At 45.9% G+C, this 2,500-nt stretch overlaps 1 protein-coding gene across 2 annotated transcripts in view; it reads right to left on the minus strand.

The window, feature by feature from the left end:
- Window positions 1-445: 445 nt before the first annotated feature.
- Window positions 446-2,500, minus strand: part of prkcz (protein kinase C, zeta) — a 136,699-nt gene continuing 134,644 nt past the window's right edge. Inside the window, exon 18 of one of the 2 annotated variants that reach the window (XM_062540544.1) lies at window positions 446-2,500. This exon is cut by the window's right edge and continues 378 nt beyond it. The gene's annotated coding sequence lies outside the window, so the exon portion shown is untranslated. The other variant, XM_062540543.1, reaches the window with a different exon arrangement.

A 2,500-nucleotide genomic window follows, 5' to 3' on the forward strand; every position in this document is an offset into this window, starting at 1 on the left:
GTGGTTGATGGGAGTGAGTGATGGTGGGGTTAAAAGTAGGGAGGGGAGGGGGGGGGGCGGGGGGGCGTTGAGCTTTTTAAATGTATCTGAAGTTTTCCTTTCTTGGGAAAGTGCATACATCCATCCATACATCCATGCCACGTATATATCTAGACTCATCTGGAGATATTTCCTCTTGGAGCAACTCTTTACTGTTCTACGCTTTAATCTATCTGCTCTCTGTGCTTTCTCTCTACCTCTCTCTCTCTCTCTATCGCTATCTGCTCCTGCTGGTCTTTGTAGTTCACCAATCTACTTGCCCCCGCCGGCTACAGCCCCTCTCTGTGACGCCATGGCGCTAATTAATCCTATTACCCCCCCTTATCGCCAACACACGGGTCAGATCTCATCTGCCAACCCACGCCCCACCAGGGGTATCGCTCCAGAGAAGGGGGGGAGGGGGGGAGGGGGGGGGGGGGGGGGGTGCAAGAAGAAAGACTCCCATGCCCCCCAACACTCCACCACCCCACCCCACCGCCCCTCAATTTGGGTGCGTTTGGCTCTTAATGGGAAACTGATCTAATATTTGCGTTACAGGGCGCCGTCTTATCGGCCCGATAATGAATTATTCATTGTGGGCGGCCGGGCAATCTGGCCTTGATTAATTTGGTTATTTGAAGTGAAATTTTCGAGGGTCGTGTTTTGATTTGACGGGGAAAGACTTTTTTTTCCCCCTTGTGCACTCGAGAGAAGATGATGGTGCTTTTTCTTTTAAAAGAGAATTTAATCTTGTATTCCTGAGCTGTTATTTCAGGTGTATGTGCCTCTGTATTCATGTGCGTGTGTGTGTGTGTGTGTGTGTGTGTGTGTTTGAGTGTGTGTGTGTGTGTGTGTGTGTGTGTGTGTGTGTGTGTGTGTGTGTGTGTGTGTGTGTGTGTGTGTGTGTGTGTGTGTGCGTGCATGCATGTAATAGGACAGGGCTTTGAAATAGGGAGGTTATATATGTAGTGTAGTAGTAGTAGTAGTAGTAGTAGTAGTGGGAGTCCCAGTGGAAGGGAAGATTGTGTTTCTGTTTTCTCTTCTACTATTTGTTTTTGTCACTATGTGTGTGTGTGTTTGTGTGTGTCTGTCTATCCGTCTGTATTTAATACCTGAACTAGGCCCTGATACAAAAGGATCTAGTTGGATTTCATATTGTTTTTCAACTGTGTGTGTTTTCAGCTCTTATCCTCTGCTGCTGTGATATTGTTTGTCCAGGTACAAACCAACCCTGGATCAGATGGGGGGCCAGCTTCAGAGTTTGAGTGTGTGAGGGTGCGTGCATGTGTACGTGTGTGTGTTTTTTTTTTTTTTTTATCACATCACTGCCACCAATGCCCACAACAGGAAATGACACATCTATTGATTCTTGTGTGGAGCTGCTCTTCCTAAGTGTCACTCAGAAAACAACATCATCAGACTCCAGGCCAGTCTGAAGCCAGGGGGGGAATATCAGAACAAATGTTGAGGCACTTCTTAAAAGAAACGAGAGAGAAAACCAAAATAAAACTCAGTATCGTTTCCTGTTTGCTCTTGGAAAACGATGGCCAGTGAAACGCGACTGTTGCAGGCAGAGTTAACGCTCATGGTCGAGAAATAAACGTGCCACATTTGCATCGATAAAGGCATCAATAAAATTTAGATCTGCTACCTACAATATAATACAAGATTTTTTTCTGATTTTTTTTTCTTTTTTTATCATTTCTCCTTAAATATTTTACATTCTTGTTTTTGATGGAGGCCTGAGCCTCTTACAAGATTTTATAAAATAAAAATCATTGAACAAAAATAAACAACAAAAAAAGTGCACGAATATTCAAGCTCTGGTGTCAGAACCGTCATATCAGACCAGGGACGATGGCCCCGAGAACAGTTCACTCCGCAACGGCACTGACCCAGAACTACCACAGTGCCACATCTTGGCCGGAACCGAAACGGAGCTGGCCCGTGACTGGGTCAGACTTCCGACCGGGAGCAGTTCCATTTCCGGGGTGAACTGTGCGGAGGGGGGAAGGATGCAGAAGAATCCTTGATGAGGGCAGGCACAGAATGAAGATGCTGTCCAATCAAGACAGTCAGTAGTAGTGCTGACATTGACACACACACACACACACACACACACACACACACACTCAAGCACACGCACACACACACGCACACACACACACGCACACAATCACTCAGACACTCATGCATGCACACATGTACAGACGTATACACGAATACAGACATACAACAGATAAAAAAACAATTCAAATAAAACAAGTTAAAACAACGAGTTAAAACAAGAGGAGAGAAAGAGAAAGAGATGCTGAGGATGAGGAAGACTATCAACAACAGAGATTAAGGTGTGTGTGTGTGTGTGTGTGTGTGTGTGTGTGTGTGTGTGTGTGTATGTGTGTGTGTCTTCTATGAGAATGACTCCTCTTCCAGTCGTGCCCCAGAACAAGCGACGCACAAGGGGAACCCCCGTCCCCCCCAA

The sequence above is a fragment of the Sardina pilchardus genome, chromosome 7 (assembly GCF_963854185.1).
Source record: "Sardina pilchardus chromosome 7, fSarPil1.1, whole genome shotgun sequence".
Lineage (NCBI taxonomy): Eukaryota > Metazoa > Chordata > Actinopteri > Clupeiformes > Clupeidae > Sardina > Sardina pilchardus.